The sequence below is a fragment of the Plectrocnemia conspersa genome, unplaced genomic scaffold, assembly GCF_051122295.1.
Source record: "Plectrocnemia conspersa isolate PC_06_02 unplaced genomic scaffold, ASM5112229v1 ptg000013l, whole genome shotgun sequence".
In the NCBI taxonomy this organism is placed as follows: Eukaryota; Metazoa; Arthropoda; class Insecta; order Trichoptera; family Polycentropodidae; genus Plectrocnemia; species Plectrocnemia conspersa.
In genome coordinates this window covers 14,310,832-14,328,611 of record NW_028277177.1, presented here as the reverse complement: position 1 = coordinate 14,328,611, position 17,780 = coordinate 14,310,832, and the positions used below count along the sequence as shown (strand labels likewise).

The following is a 17,780-nucleotide window of genomic DNA, read 5'->3' as shown; positions in this document are numbered from 1 at the left end:
ATATGGTAATAATGACGGTGATAACAATTTACATATGTTTGCGTGGCAATTTGCATAAATTTGTCCAAGTTTGGCGAAAGTACTTTAGGAAACTGTGCTCAACTGGATTTATCGCAGATGTAGATATCAAGATAATACTAATTTGAGTCAAAGGCTTTAATTTTTGGATATACGTATTTCAATAAGATATGCCTACTTATCAAACAACGCAAACCACCATTCAAAGGCTATACTGGTATATTGTACTCTCAAATATGTAATATATATTAACTATATGACAATATAATTGTAACGTAATAAATTATTATTATAAAGGCTTATACGCGAATTACACTTGAATCGAATTTTATTATGTGAGAAGAAAATGCATTATACCATTAAATAAATTAATATTATGTCAGAACAAAGCACTTCATCGACTCATAATAAATTATAATTCCATATATTATATCAATATAAGCACCATTACCGCAGCCCAAAGTCTATTAATCTCGAGTGGCAGTAACAGTAACGGTAATTGTAATTAAGCTTGTAACGATATGTAAACATCTCGTTTAGTTCTGACACGATCTAGCATTAGTGGAATTAACATAAAGTGCATGCTCAAGCTTATTTATTTCCCTGTCTTGAATATTAATAACGTTAACTATTAGCGTAATACCGTGCATATACATATATATGCTTATTTAAAACTGAGACATCATTATTGAAAGCTTTCACGTTGTTATCCGTGGATTAAACGCGGTTTAGCGGTCAAACCGTGGATTAGTAAGCACGGTACAAAATGTCACTCGAGAGTTATGAATCCTTAGTTAATTGGACTCAATGACATTCAATGTAATTATAGAAAATCGTGTTATAATGTTCGATACAGATAATAATAGTGGATAAACATATATTGGTTATGATAATGGAAATGGGAATCTAAAAATAATTATATTAACAGTGAATGTTTTGGTTATGATGTAACTGAAATTGGAAATTTATTATACAACGATGATTAAAATTGCCGGAACGTTTATCCGTCGCCAAAATATATGTATTTTATAAAGCAAATTTAATTTTATATATAAATGTATTAATTACTCGGTATATAAATACATTTTCCGTAAAAGAGCTATTTTAGAATTTTACTTCAATTGGCTAGCTACTATATGTATAATATAAGAAAGCAGAATAATTGAAACGTAACTTTGTTAGATAGATAAACTTGCTATTGAAGATGGATAAACCCCCTAGAGTCATTCAACTGTGTAGATAAAGATATCAAGTTTGGTGAACTTGTTTTTACGACGTTTGTATGTATGATTATAAGATAATATGTAATATACTAGTTTTAATTATTATTTTATTATAAGTTTAATTTTTAAAAATAAGCGAGAATATTTTTTATATAACTTAATTTAACAGCGTTTGTATGTATGCTTATAAGATAATAAATATTATACTAGAATTTTAAATTTTACTATTTTAAAAAAATTATATTATTTTATTATAATTTTAATTATAAAAAATAGGCGAAAATATTTTTCATGTAAAATATATATTTATAAAATTATTATTATTAATTTAATTTCTTTCTCGACCTGCAGAATATATATATATATATATATATATATATATATATATAATATATATATATATATATATATATATATATATATATATATATATATATATATATATATATATATATATATATATATATATATATATATATATATATATATATATATATATATATATATATATATATACGTAGTATTTGAGGTAAAGGCAAACCTTTCAAGTAAGAGGGCCAGAGGAGGGGTTTGTACCCAGGGATAGGGGAGGGTTCATCCCCTACCGAGCAACAGTTAGAGCCAAGCGAGCGTCGGGACTGGACTTGTGTCACGACTCCGACGCTCTACGAAAACTGAATTAAAAAATACACATAAACATCATCAATGAAACTTGAATAAATAAATAACATTTATTAAATAACATCACAATAAACAGCAAATATTTACATATCGTTAAAAACACAATTGAAAAAGGACTTTTTGGTAAGTTATATTTTTTGCTATCATATTAGATTAAAGTTTAAAAAAATTGAAACCACTAGTAAATACATAAATAATTATAATTTTATTTTTAAAATAATAAATACCTTAAAAAGTGTTTTTTATATGTATCACGACGCTTTTCGTTAACCATGGTCAGTTGTGAGTGTATGCGAGTGTATAGGGTCCCTTAATTATGTTGATTTCGATTCGAGTGTATTTCGCCTCAGAAAATCCCCGAATTTTACGAAAACGTATTCAAAGGTCAACATTTACAATCTCTCCCTTTCACTTATTGTTTAAGTGAAAAAGGAATCTTGGACAAACAATGGGTGAAAGCTTCCTATAGACTCTTTTTATAATCCTGGATTATTCTTTGCCACTCGAGTCATTTTTCACTGGGATTAATCTATGCCATTCAAAAGCCCACATTTGCCTCTTTTGTTTTGCGAAGAGCACTTGCAGTAAGCTTAAATATAAGGCGATTCCGTATTCATAAAAAACGTATATTTATTAAATATTATTATATTATACATTATTCAACTATATGCCCATAGTTATTGACTAGCTCAACGTTAAGCACCCGAGTCTTAAAACTTATTGAGAGGTGAATTAATGTTGGGTCAGAATACTTTACTTAAGGTGTGGCGGTTTGCTAGCCATGTGTGTATTTGGATTTCGTACTGAAAATAGTAATTTGTACGATGATCTAAAACTAGTAATTTTATTTATTATAATATATTATAATATCGTACAAAAGATATATAATAATATATTATTATATATCTTTTGTACGATATTATAATAAATAAAATTACTAGTTTTAGATCATCGTACAAATTACATATATGTACTTAAAAATAAGTCAATTTCGATGTCCAAACATTTATTATATAGTAATTGGGTGCGTATATGGAATGGTAATGATTGAGATTTTCTTTGTGTTTTGCCTGAAAAAAACTCATATAAACGCGGGTTTTATGCACAAAAAACACACGTTCATATTATTATGTTCCTTCACCCACGCAGCATTATGTTTGCCCTAAAATATTTATGATCGACAAATATGTTTGCCTATGAAATCTTCTCGGTAGACCGGGTCGACCATATTTAATGCAAACAATCTTTGACGGAAAAAATATACGATTAAAGAAGATTAATTAATTAATAAAAATATATAGACTTAGTTATTGGCTGAAAAATAAATATGTTATGCAATGTGGGGGCAAGAAATGTAAACATTAAAATTAAGTATGGTATAATTTGTTTTCTAACAAAAAATTTGAATTTTTCAATCAGTAGTTAATATTTTTAATATAAACATATTTCGCCCGTTTTTGTTGCTTTAAATAATATAAAAAATATATATAAGATTGTATGTTTTAAATCAAGTATTCAACTCAAAGACCTAAATCGTTTTATTAGAAAAAAACAAATAGAACGAGTTGTGACTTCAGAGAAAAGCTACAATAAAAAAATTCACGACAAGGCTATTTTTAAAGAAGCCTATACTCGTTTTGACTATAAAAAAATACCGTGTTACAATATTCGCGTCATGGCTTTAAAATAAAATCACGTTAAATAAATTATAGAAAAAAATATACATGATATAATAAAATTGATAGAAAATTTAAAATCGCATAAAGTAAATATTTTTTATGTAAATTATAATATTGAACCTCGATTTTTATTTTAAATTAATTTAACATACATTTATAATTATATTTGATTTAAAAGAAGCAACTTTTTATTGTGCTGTATAATTATATTTGTGGAAAATATATATTTTCCACAAATATGTATTATATTTTTATACATTATCTTTAAAAATAGACTTGTCGCGAATTTTTTTATTGCAGCTGTTTCTCTGAAGTATATTAGAAGAATATTAGATATGTTTGATTTTTTTCCGAAACATTTTTGCCAAATAAATCATTTTTAAATATATAGTTTTGCTTAGAGATAATACTACATACATAATTTAATTTAATTTATATGCCTATTTATATATTAATCAGCACGATAGACAAACCTAAAAAACTTGGGTTCAAATCTCATATGGACCCTTGTGTTTTCTAATTTCCTTCATGTTTGGGATATAGGATTTAGTGATTATTTTATAATTATAATACTAATCGATAATCATAAATAAGGTTTTCTTAAATTTGATAAAATAAATATTGTGATGAAAAATAAATCGGACTAGGTATACATATATTAATTGTAAGCTGTAATACTAGTTTAAAATTAATAAAGTCTAATATAACTGCTTTTAATTATTAGTCCAATATGCTATAATTATTTTAGTTCAATATGCTATAGTATATGCTATAATTATTTTAGTCCAATCTCACTACTTATGTACTTAGTTATTATAAATTTAGCCTGCTGCGACGCATTTGGCTAACATTAACAGATAATTTACAATTAATAAATAAATTTATTAATATAGTACCTATAAGAGTTAGCACAAGTATTTATTCATGGATTTTAAGAGTGAAAAGGTGAAAAAAATAGCGCTAATAAATTTATATTTAAAATCAACTGCTATAATTATTTAACGTCGTTTTATATATTTATTCCTGACTGATTTGCTTGTGGCTACACAGTTTATATAATAGATCAAGGGCCAGCAAACTATTTATTTGTGGGCCAGATCTAAAATATTTTAGGCTTAATGGACCAGAAAGCAAAATTTTAGTAAGCAAAAAAGAAAAAAAAAAACATGATTTATTTTTAAATATATCACTTGCGTTCTCATCGTTGCATTTCTGTAAGTTATAAATATCGTATTAAGAACTTAGTCTAGGCATTACGACGTTTATTTTATTATTTCTTTACAGACATATTATCAACCCACAATCAACATATTGCTTTGTCATGTAATTCTAAAAAAAAAATTTACTCCACTCTGGTTTAAAATGGAACATTTCAAGTCCACTTTTTTATAATTTTTATTTAAAAAGGACAAGATAAATCTACGGGCTACAAATGATAACAAAATATTGCAAAAAGCGTTGCATGGGATACTGAGATCAGATAATAAATAATAAACGTCGAAGTTAAATGCAAAGCAATGGGAGCACCCCATACGGTTATATTTCATAACTCCTCAAATCGACGTTTGGCTGTTTCGTTTTAATGCTTACTTTCCATGTCCAGATTAAAATAGGCAGCTGATCATAGTTTGCAGAACCCTATGAAGATGACTAAATTATTAAATAGTTTAAATCATAGTATTTTATATTTATGGCCAAAAACTCAATGTCAGCAAAATATTGCATAATAATAGCTAAATCAATCTATAAGATATACAAAATCAAATAAAAAATACATATATTAGCACAAAACAAGTTATAGCACAGCACAATATTATTATAAATTATCGTTTTTTAAAAATGTAAAATATTTTTTGTAAAAATATATTGATTTTTTCTGATTTTTAAAATAGTATTTATGAAGTTAAATTCAAACTAGAACTCAAAATGTTTTTCATATTCAATTAAAAAAAAATCGAATATGTATTTACAATTTTTCTTAGTGTAAAGCGATTATATAAAATAATAACCATATATAAAAAAATACCACTTTAAAATAAAAAAAAACTAATAGCACAATTGAAACGGGAATTTTCTTATCTTTCTGTAAAAAATAATTTTCGTGCAATAACATTTTACATAACAAATAATGATAATTTATGTACAGAATTATTTGTGGTTCTATTTTTTTAATAATAAGAAGTAAGCATAAAATTATTTGTATTTTATTATGCGTAAAAAATACTATTAATCAAAATAACAGTGAATTAAATGTATTTGTTTGTACTAGGTGTATTTTTTTATTGTGATTCTGGTTGGTATTTTTTATTCCTACGATTTTTACGTTCTATCGTAAATCTCTCAAGATTAATTCATATTTTATTCATGTTTCTTTTTCCACAAAGAGAGCTGACAATTCTAATGCATTAATGAAAAAATATATTTCTTGAAAATTGTTCGCTTAACTATTATTTTACGTAAGTGTATTCGGACGGCTTCCAGATTTCATTATGATTTGTTCGCGCCTTTGTTTCCTACATTGCAAAAGAATTTGCAATATAAACTTTTAATTTCATTTTGTCAGGTATTTCTACGCACCAAAAAATTAAATTTAAATTTCACGCTGTCCCATAAAATTCATTACACAGTCCATATTCGCTGCGAATTAAATTCGAGCTTGCAATTAGTCAAGCGTTTTGTTGATGTAAATACATTTTATAAATATGCAAAACAACAATTAAGTAAATTATATCCACAACAACATAATTTGAGCTAAAAAGAATATAGGAGTGCCCTATAATATATATTTTTTAAATTATACTGCTCGTATTAAAGGCTTTTAGTTTGGTTGCATATTTTCATTTAATTTATTCATAGAATCGCATTTAAAGAGCTTAACTCAAGCTTCGGCCCTTTCGCAATATTTATGGGTTAACGAGACATTTTTATATCTATGTCATTTTGATGTTCGTTTATATACCATGTATATATTTTTTATAATATATATTATCCCCCTGAACGACAACTAAAAAAAGTAGCTCATTACAATGCCGTGCTAAAGCGCTTTAGTTCTATAATAAAAAAAACGGCGTACTATGAACGAAAATAATTGGTTTCGTGATCAAAAGGATCGGTAGGAAATTGAAGCATCTCTATTATCTATCGAAATATATATTAAGAGGTTAAATCAAGTAGTTTTTACTTGCTGTATTCTATTTAGGCATATAAACACTAAATGTATTGCTTTATAACAATAAATAAAATAAAATATCGCGATTCTTATACTTATAAGAAAAACACATCCACTTTCGTTTGTGGTAAATTCCATTACCATGCGTGTTTCATTTCGCAATTATCTTAAAAATGTATTTTTTGAACACAAAGGTTGTACATACCCTTACTTTTGCAGAAATTAAATGTTAAAAGGAGTTTTTCGTTTTAAAAATACGGAGTAGATATACGAATTCACACAGGAATACAAATATGCTTTTAAAAGTACGGAAGATTAAAAAAAATACTGACTGACTGCTGATAATAAAATAAATTATGAAATGCATATTTTTTCATATTATATCATGTGGAAATACATATGGATGTGTTTTATAATATACGTACGCATGGAAGTGAACAATTGCTTAACACAATTGAACTTTCCATATAACATACATTCGTAACGAACGAACGACGGCCATTGTTTGAGCTGTTTGCACAAACTACATAATAACTGGGGCACGAAATATCGTCTCGTGAGAATATACTACATATCTAGTCTTATATTGAGCCCTTATGAATGAGTCTATAGGGTGATTATAAACGTCACTGAAGCATGCAAATAGTTTAAAAAAATAGTTTGCCTCTAAAAATAGAACCATGTCTAAAAATAGTGTTTGCAAACATTTTTCAACCTAAAAGGAAAAAAAACATTTAAATTAACAAAGAAATTCAATTATTTGAAAAAAAAGTGAGTCATCAATTTCACTTTTGCTACATAATTGTATAGAAATATTTTAAACTGTACTCATTATACTTTTATTATTAATAATTCGTGTGCTATTGTTATTCTTATTTACTTTTATTCTAATGATAAAACAACAATTATACGTACAAGCTTTCATTATATATTTTTATTTTTTCCGTAACATTTACATTACTTGAGATTTCCCTATAGTGCAAATTTTTTGTGGTGCTTTTACTCAAACCACTGCTCTACTTATTAAAATACTGTTATTTATTTATTACGTTTTATATTTTTCTAAAATATTTCATAAAAATCAGTAATCTTACATAATAACTTGACTGGTTGAATAACTATTTTTCTGTAAAACTCTGTCTCCTTACGCGATTCAAAAAATATTAAGCCATTGCCAGCGCAAGTTCACCAGTTTCTCAAAATACCTAAACAAATTACTTAAAATTATCTATACATATATGTAGATTGTATCAGATCGATTTATGAGAGCAGCAAAATTAAAGTCGTTAAAAATTTATTGGACAGTTGTAATAAAAAAGTGCTGATTCAGACCACGCGCTTGCTGGCAGTTAGCTTTCTTTCTTAGTTTTAGCCGTTATACTAAGATATTGATCTTAGAAAATAACTAAGTGAATAATATTTAATAACTAAAAAATTGACCCTACATGAATATTAATAAATTCTGATATTTCGTTTTTGCAGCGCTTTTTCATTCATTTTATGGGTAGTGAATAGGTGGAATTGAAATATAGTTACAGGGAAGTTAAGTAAAGTAGACTTTTGTAAGACTCTGATTGAACATGTAAGCTATGTAGAGAGGTCCATAGAATCAGTGAATGAAAATCGCTGAATACCAGTTAATAAAAACATGATAGATGGTCGTCATGATTGCGTATAAAAAAATAAATGTTTCATCCAAAATGATCACTTGCAAATCAGTTTACATCGGCAAATCCGAATTAGAGAAAAAAATAGCAAGGGAAAAAAGTTTTTCACGCATTAACATACATCGGTTTTCAATATGACCGGTGCAGACCGTACGTGACAATAGACATATTAAACTAAAGGCATCACAATAATCATTCCAGACATTTTGCAAGTTAAATTATCATATAACAAAAACAGCACCTTGAGAAACAAAACAACACATTAAAAAATTGACAGATATCACACTTGCCTAAAATATTCACTGTCTGATTTAACCCTGTTAAAGTGAGCATACGCAATAACCAATATTCAATTACATCTGCCAGATTGTCATAATTGATCGTGGCAGCAAAAAATGGGCAAGCACTAATTCTCCCTCAGGCTGGCAATGTATATAAAAACAGATACACAGCGCCCAAACCAGCAAATTCTGCTCAAGACTCTCTCTCAAAAACATTATCAAGGACTTTAATTGTGAAATCTAACTTGGACTCACTGAGTTCATACGAACTTGAATCAATAGGAACCACCGACCATTAACAAACAAATAAGGTCAATAAAGTAGCCGCTTCACTCTTCACGCGAAGCAGCTGCTTTTTGATCCAGCTCAACGTCTGACATCCAGAGTTCAACGTGATTCACGTATACATTAAACTTAACAAGACAAACTTTACGTAAACATTTACTAAATTTACTAAATTTTATATAAAGAAAATATTGTGAATCATAGACCACCACATAAACATCATTAGTTATAGAGAAGCAATGAGTCATTTAGCACTCGCATAAAAAAATATACATACTCGAATAGATGTGTAATTTTATTGCTATATGTGAGAATAAGTCAGCTTTTAGTATTATATTTCTGTTACATTTATAATACATATAAAATAAGCCTATTAAAACCTTTTAAAAAGGTAAAATTCTAGTAATAAATGCAACTTGTTTCATTTTAACTAAGATAAAATATTGCATGCAGAAGATTTATCTAATTAAAAAATATTTTAAACACGTCAATGGGGTTGATCGATGTGTTTGTTTAATGTCGCTTACTTGAATTAATGATATGTCACATCCAAACGCAGGATATACATATATGTATATGTATGTGTGTTAGATAAAGCACCAATGTTTATTAAAGAAGTTCACACAAGGTCCACCCTGTGAACTCTTAGTGGGCGGTACTAACTGAGACAAACGAGCATAGTCTGATGAGCAAAAGCTCCTCTAGAGACTATGCCTACAAATTTGCGGCATTTTAAGACAAACAATGTACACAAATTATTGGCGGCACACTCGACTTTCATTCAACACGCGTTCTTTTATGTCAGACCCATTTTAATTGCGCGATTGTTATACATGAACATTTTCTTGTTTGAGTGTTCAGCCTAATGGGTTACATATTTGAGAAAGGAGAACCTTGAGAAGAGAACATATTTTTTCAAGAAAAAAATATCGCCTAACGAAGATGAATGAGTTGGTAATTTAGGAAAGTAGAAATTCCTAATTTTTTAGTCCTTATTTTCATAAGATTTGGGGGTATATACATATATATATATATATATATATATATATATATATATATATATATATATATATATATATATATATATATATATATATATATATATATATATATATATATATATATATATATATATATGTATGTATATATAGTATATAAAAACAATAATGAGGCATTTTTATCGACTTCTATCAACAATTAATTTCTTATATGACTATTATTTAATGGCAAAACTTGAGTTTTATCGGTAATAAAAATATATCATTACGGTACTAAAATGAAAAACGTCCGATAGAAAGTTATTATTATATAAAAAAAAATACCACAACTACGCAGAGCAATAAAAACGTCGAATGACATATACTGTATAAAATTTCTGAAAAAATGTCCCAAGAAAAAGTTTTATAAATCTGTAACACCACCGTAAAAAGGAATAGTGTGGCACTTGAGAAAACCTTTTTTCGTCTAACACTAACGGTATTTATTGCAGCCGGGCTGTGCAATGTAATATACAGAGGGTTTCAAAAAACGAAACACATTAATAAAGAATATCTATTGAAACACACACATAAACTACAGTTTGTAGTGTGATATTTTTCACACATTTTAATAATTTACACCAAATGTTATATACAACATGCTTTTGAACCACTCTATATGAGGACTTGTACATACAAACACACTCGCAACCTCAAAGCCTTATTTTAATATTAAGAGGGTATTTTTGACATTTTCACATACAGTAAAAAAAGGGTTTGCTCAAAAAATATGAACCCGAAAGATCATACAGACGCATAATCAGTGGTTAAAATTTTCTGTTTATCTTTTAAAATTTCACATTTTCGGGTATATAAACATCCATTTTTCTTTAGGGCGTTTTTCTCAATTACGAGAGTTGATATTTCAGTGTAATCTCCTAGTACATCCTTTTTCCTTTTAAAAAAGTATTTTGTATTTGAAATCTTCGAATTCCCAATAGCGCTGTTTCTCATAACCAAATGCTCACAATTGACGGGCGTTATAATTGATGAGAATTAGAGTTAAATAGTTAAAAGACATTGTGAGTGACAAATCATTTTATATGTCACTCTTTATTGACATAATTTTAATATTAATGTTTATTTCAAAATTTCTTAATTATAAAATAAATAGTAGATAGGTGTTCAAGCATAAGAAATTATTTTAAAAATAAAATACATATATTTAAATAAAACCCCCTGGTATTTTAAACGCAAATTGAGCTGGCAAGACAGATATTGCTAATTTCTTAGCTCCATCTTCGTTCTAGCGTAATAGTGATATTTTTTTGCTTCACTACACAATATGTGAGATATTCTGATATAAACATATATTTTAATTAAATTCCAAATTATGTAATAGAGACAATCGATTTACTCTCTGTAATTAGAAGTCAGTCCAAGTTTGTTAATTGTTTAATTAAAGGTACCATCCCTATTTAACACTATTAAGCACGCGATACGGATATACGTTCAATATAAAAATTTATAGAAATTAAAATCATTACTATATTTTTTATATTTATCAATCAATCGGAGTAATTATAAGTATATCGAACTTATATCCGTATCGTGTGCTTTAAATCTAATAGTAGGGGGGCGTAAAGCCAAACATGCCATCTCTTTCTCAATTATGAATAATGATGAAATAGATAGCTCTCGAACTGACTGTATTAATGCAAATAGAGTATAAAAAAATGGATGGCCAAACATTTAAGCACTATAATAAAATTATTTTTGTTGTACAACTACCACTTGATCATAAACGTGGTGTTTCAGGGCGTAACAGCGTGTGTGTTACAATACTTCATACGTATATTATTGTTTATACGGCTAATTTGATATATGTTTGGCCAATCACGATTTCTGTCGTTCCTTTATCTTAAATGGTCATTTTGAAAGTATGTCTGATTAACTATATAGCCGTTTTAAGGTAATTCTAGAAAGAACATGCTATAATGTTAGGTTAAGAACGACACAGAGGTAAATTGCCTCTTCGTAAAAGAGACTCGGCTATATGTGAGGTTTATTATGGTCCAACCGGTCAAGGGCAAAGCCGCGGTGGTGAACCCAACTTATACATTTGTCCTGTAGGGTGGCTGAGCCGTGATTGTGCTTGGTTTTTCCGTTATCACGTGCAAACCCCTGGTGGTTGCTTTTGGAAAACAAAATTTTCATCCCTTATATCGCTACCACAGTAGATTAAAATATGTTTATATATAATAAAAATATATTAACTTTAGAAAAGGGTTTTATATACACATATACAACTAAAAAAAGTCAAATTTAATATAAAAACTGGATTTAAAGTACATATGGAATTTCTAAATTAATAAGTAGGCGTATTAATGATCATAATAAAAATTTAGCTCCTATTCACGCTTCATCTTAAATGACAACAATGGATACTTTTTTAGTACTTATTGGAGATCGTCCACAATGCCTTAATTGCTATTCTTTTCTGTTACAAGATGGTAATATGTATCAGATTTATTTCATGGAGTTGCTATTTTTAAAATTATAAATGTCTAATAATAAGATTCTATAATATAATACATTAAACATGTATTGCATTATCTATCGACTAGAAAATATGTGTCGATATACCGTGAAATATAGTTAATAACTAAGCTACTTATTTCACAGATTTCGAGTAAAATATCTGTAAAATAGTAAATACAAATATTGAATTTTTTTATGAACAGAAAATAAGAGTAAAGGAAATAGAGCAAGCATAATATACATGACACCTAAAGAATTATTAAAAAAAAACAATTTGTTTTAAAACTCTGGTTTCTCAAATGGCTTCGTCTTTATAATTAATTAGCATTGTAAATATCAAAAATCGGCTGCATTTGCAGTTAAATTAAGAAAAGATTTAAATTTGTGTAGGACCAAATATAAAATTCAAAGCTTCAAGTTTGCAGCTCGACACTAATACAAAACAGTAAACTTTGCTTAATATTCTACAGGCTTTTCAAGACTTTAGATTAATTGAGTCATATCCGAATATCAATGTTGCTCTCCGAATGTTTGTCCCTCATTTTAAGAGAAGCTTAAGTAAGTTAAATTTAGATTAAACTTATTAGGAATTATATAAGCATTGTTTAAGATTGACTATCAGACAATATCGTTAATCCAATATTTTCACATTAAAAAAAATATTTATAAAAAATAATTTTCCCATACATTTTTATTATTATTTAAAATAAGGGGCCTTAAAATATTACCCTACGATAGGTTTAAATCTGAGTAAAACAAATGGTTGTGAAGAAGCGCTAACGTTTTTATCTAAATTCGTCTGCTATTAAACGTGGAACGCCCGTGGAACATTCGCTTCGCACCGTTGCATTGGTGACAATTTAAACGCGATTGTACTTTCCGTTTTGGGCTAAATCACGAACGGGGCGATTCGTATGCAAATGCGCTTAAATACTCTCCCTTATCAGACCTGAATATGTATAGATGCAATTTAGCGCTCGCTTATCCGTATTCCGGTCAAATAGCTGCCGGAAGTAAATTTCGATTGGCGGACTATATTTCGCCGGAAACACAACCTTCCGCACCTGATTGGACTTTTGCTCCCTAACGCTTGAATATTTACACATACACCAATATTCGAATTTCCTCGCTAAACTGGTTCTATTTGTCAGATGCATTCGAGTGCAATTGAGTGTAATGCTTAAGAACGATTGAACGTTAATGCGCGACCGAATAGTTTAACGGGTCTAATACATTCCATAATGATAGATCCGCTTTTGAGTCAAGATCTGGACGGTTTGCTTTTCAATAGCTATAATCATGATAAGGCAATCGCTTAAATCAAAATTTAAAGTTAATTTAAATTAAAAAGTACATACTTGTACAAATAGGAAAACGTAATAAATGGATTAGTAAAGAAGTTTATATATTATAAATATTGGTATGTTATTATATCAGACATTTAAAAAAGTTGAATGACACATACACGTCAAGAAGTAAAGTTTATTATGTTAAGAAATAAAAATAAAATGATACATATATGCATATATGTACCTGACAACAATAAAGAATCATTCGAAAAATATTCTGTCATATATACATGAACTTTTTTTAAAAAACTATTTTTACACCCTCATGGGATATATATTTATTTTACATTTAGTCTATAGCACATGAAACATTTATCTATTGTAAATTTTCCGTTGTAACATGACAGGTATACGCCCAATGCGTTACAACGGGGCTAAAAAATCAACATATATTGGTAGGTAGTGAGACGATAGCTGAAAATTAGTCTGATTTTCAGTAAAATATATTTTATTATTTCCAACTATTATTACAGTTCAAAATTATTTTATATTACTGAGAAAATATCATATGTGACGATCGAATATAATTATAATAATGTAATACTCTTTAAATTAGATCTCACAGAGACGATAGATGTTGAAGAACATTATGGTTCATATGATAATCGAGCCCTGATCTCTCATATATTAATCATTGACTATACCACTGGTCTATCGTGCTAGCTACATATATAATATAAGCTGCCAAACAAAACCAAATGAAAATTGATGTCATCGCGAGTGCAGAGGGTCCAGGTTGGACCCTTGAGGAAACCCCGAAGGGGTGAAATACTCTTTCGACAATCGGCCACCAAATGTTACAAACTGTCTAATATTTAAATCATCCGAGCAACCGAGGTACGACATTTTTTTTTTAATACTATTGAAAAACTTATAATAACCCATGACAAAATTAGCGAAAGTATTATATTAGTATATCAATGATTTATTTATAAAGTATGATTTCATACATTATTGAAAAAAGTTTTACATTAATGAGATTTTTATCTGCATTAATCATTAATTAATCAAAAAATATATATAAAATAATTTTTTTCTAAGTGAACTCTTGGTAATAACTATTTTTTTTGTTATAACTTGCTTAATTTATTCCTCTTGTACTCTTGATTTCTGTGAATTTTACTAAATTAAAATAGATAAAATATCATTCTTAAGCATGAAAACTATTTGGTGATTCAGCTTCTTTGGATCTAATCAGATGGAACAAATGTACTATATATTTTTTACCTAGTTAGATGATAAGTAATTTTATTATTATAATATTTTTAATGTTTTAATACATACCATATTTAAAATTTAACCCTTTGCGCTCGTAAGTCGACTATGTGTCGACATCGTATTTCAAGCGTTGTACTCGAACGTCGACAATATGTCGACAAAACTTTGAATGCAATTATTGGCTTTGTGTTCAAGCAAATTTTGAAAATTTAAATTTATTAATAGTAAAAAGACTTCTGTTAAACACATTTCAGTAATATTGAATTTTTAACTTATGCAAATAACTCAATAATCTTAAATTTACAAGTGTAAGTTTATTGTAAAATTTTTCATCGGAACATGGTCAAAGCGCGCGCTGTTAGGACGGCATCGCGCTAGACTTGACAGATTTAGGTTGTCAATTATTGCTTTAAAACTGATTTTTTCCTTCTAAGGGCATCTATATTTTTATGATATGGGATGCAACGGGATCATATGCTCTAATTGTGCATTATTATTACTTTATATTGTGTGTCTGTTATGAAATAAAAATAATTTTTTTAAGACGGAAAAAAGAGCGAGATGCCGTTATGCTAGCAGAGCTCGCTTACTCCCTCGCACTAATTAAATGAGCGATTGACAACTATCGACCTGGGTACTCAACTCAAACGATAATATTAATCTCGACACATTTAATATATTTTCGAGCTAGTAAATAGCTAAATTATGTAAAACAGAATTAGTAATCTGTGTTTTAATTATTTATAAATACATATATTGATTTTCTTTTAAAAATTATCCATATAATTACGAATGACGATATAATATTGAATTTTTAAGGACGTGACGATGAATTCGATATTAACCGTGATATTATTACTGTGACAGTAATAGTATGCGTTTATGCTAAGACTATTTTTACCAATTTTAAATCTGGTACAAGTATTTAAAGTTTTAAGTTTTAGGATAATCTTTTAATGTAATAATTTTTTATGATCAATTTATTTATATTTTTAAGAACTGTTTTAATAAATTCAAAACTTAAAAATTCAAAAATAAAGCCACGAGGCCAAACTACGCTGGTTCGCTCTAGGTGTAAAAACGCCTGTCAATCCAAAACAGATCCCCACAAAAAAACAATGTAATATTTATCATTTCTGCCTCAAATGGGCAAATACATACGAAAAACTTGTAGAATATTTGTCTAAATATAAAATTTAATCATTTTCACAAAATATAATAAAACTTTACCAGCCCCACCTATTTTTTTTTATGTACGAAAAAATTGGGTGGGGCTTGGCCCCAATTGCATTTATATTATCACCACAGCTGATATTTTTGAGCGCCATTTCGAAATTTGTTAATATGTGGGGGCACCTATTCATGCCATATATTTAAAAATATTATGGTTCAAATAATTGATTTACAGCCTTAAATTATACTAAAAAGCCATTTTATTAGGCTCAAATGCTTACGGCACCTTTAAATGTCTAATGAGTACTGGCGATTTTCTTGATGACACCTATAGAAGTCATCCGCGGTGAAAGGGTTAAAAGTCTTGTAAAACATATTTTTTTCAGTGAGTTTTAGGATTGTATTACACTTATATAAATTTATCCATATTTAACACTCTAAAGGTGGATGACTCAAATATGCGTCATTGAAAAACTATTGGTAAAAGTCGTTTATGCACAACATAATCAACACTTACACGTTTAATTGGATAAGATTTAAAACACAGTTTGTAAATTAGTGATATCTATTGTTTATTGTTAACTATAATTACAGCTTACAATCAATAGATGTCGCTTAGCAGTTAGGGCTTAATTTTAATAATAGCGCATTCTTAATATTAAAATGTTTAGACCTGACCTGAACCAATAGTCTCTAGGATATCAGTTCAACGCCTTAAGGACTACGACATTCCGGTTATACAAGACAATCTAAATATAAAGTTGTAAAATCGCCATGACGCGTTTTGAATGTCTCTCTGTAAAACATATGACTGAAGAATATAGACAAGGTTATTTTGCTCGTGTAACACCATAGACCAGGGGTCGGCAAACCTTTTTTGTGAAGGACCAGATTGTAAATATTTTAAGCTCAGCGGGCCAGGAAGCAAAATTAAAATGAGCTTTATCATTACTCTCAAATATTCAAATGTATTGCAAAAGGCGTTACGTGGGCACTGAAGATGCTGTCAAATTTAAAGTGCATAACGTCACGGTGAAATACAAAGCAATAGGAGCACCTTATAAGGTGATACCTAGCTAGCTCCTTAACTCGAAGGTTGGCCGCTCTATTATAGCACATACTTTGATTTTTTTATATGTCAAATCTAACAATTACTTGCAGCCCGGATTAAAATAAGCAGAGGGCTGGATTTGGCCGTAATTTTCTGACCTCTGCCATAGACAGTGAATATATTAAAAAATATCTAATTTAATTTGGCCTTCTTTTTCGTATTTTAAATATTCCTATCCTAAGTGCATGTAAACGCAGGACAAATACCCCCTGGATAGATATATCTCCCATCAAAACTCCCCTGGACATTAACCCCCTGTACAAATAATCCCCTGTGCAAATAACCCCCTGACAAATGGCCCCCTGAAAATTAACGCCCCGTGTAAATAACCCCCCTGACGATTAACCTCCGCCACGTATAGAGATAAGTATTTTATATAAGTTGTTATTATTTATAATAAATGGTCAT

General features: G+C 28.5%; 1 protein-coding gene across 2 annotated transcripts in view; it reads left to right on the top strand.

Moving 5' to 3' along the window:
• The first annotated feature begins 1,851 nt into the window (after nucleotides 1-1,851).
• The window catches only part of LOC148227368 (uncharacterized), a 161,335-nt gene continuing 145,406 nt past the window's right edge, over nucleotides 1,852-17,780 (top strand). Inside the window, exon 1 of one of the 2 annotated variants that reach the window (XM_088201797.1) lies at nucleotides 1,852-2,045. The gene's annotated coding sequence lies outside the window, so the exon portion shown is untranslated. The remainder of the gene's footprint in view (nucleotides 2,046-17,780) is intronic. The other variant, XM_088201798.1, reaches the window with a different exon arrangement.